The 250-nt window shown below is 56.0% G+C and overlaps 1 protein-coding gene across 1 annotated transcript in view; it reads left to right on the top strand.

Annotated features, from left to right (window-relative positions):
* Positions 1–250, top strand: part of MYOM3 (myomesin 3) — a 56,258-nt gene that overhangs the window by 6,381 nt on the left and 49,627 nt on the right. The gene's annotated exons all lie outside the window — the stretch shown is intronic.

Here is a 250-nt window from a genome sequence, read left to right as displayed (position 1 = left end):
CCACGTTTGTAGCAGGGAGGGCACAGCCTGACTTCTGCATACTCCAGTCCAAGGCGGGGGGCACAGTCCTGCTCTCTGGAGTCTCCAGTCTGAGGGAGGAAGCACAACCTTGACCTCTGCATACTCCAGTCTGAGGGAGGGGCCACAGTCCTGCTTTCTGGAGCCTCCAGCCTAAAGGGGGTCACATCCTGACCTATTCATACTCCAATCTAAGCAGGGAGGCATAGGTTCACTCCTTGAACTCTGCATA

This window comes from Bison bison, unplaced genomic scaffold (genome assembly GCF_000754665.1).
Source record: "Bison bison bison isolate TAMUID 2011002044 unplaced genomic scaffold, Bison_UMD1.0 scf7180017864516, whole genome shotgun sequence".
Lineage (NCBI taxonomy): Eukaryota > Metazoa > Chordata > Mammalia > Artiodactyla > Bovidae > Bison > Bison bison.
The sequence above is the reverse complement of the archived record's forward strand: the minus strand, read 5'-3'. Positions and strand labels throughout refer to the sequence as shown.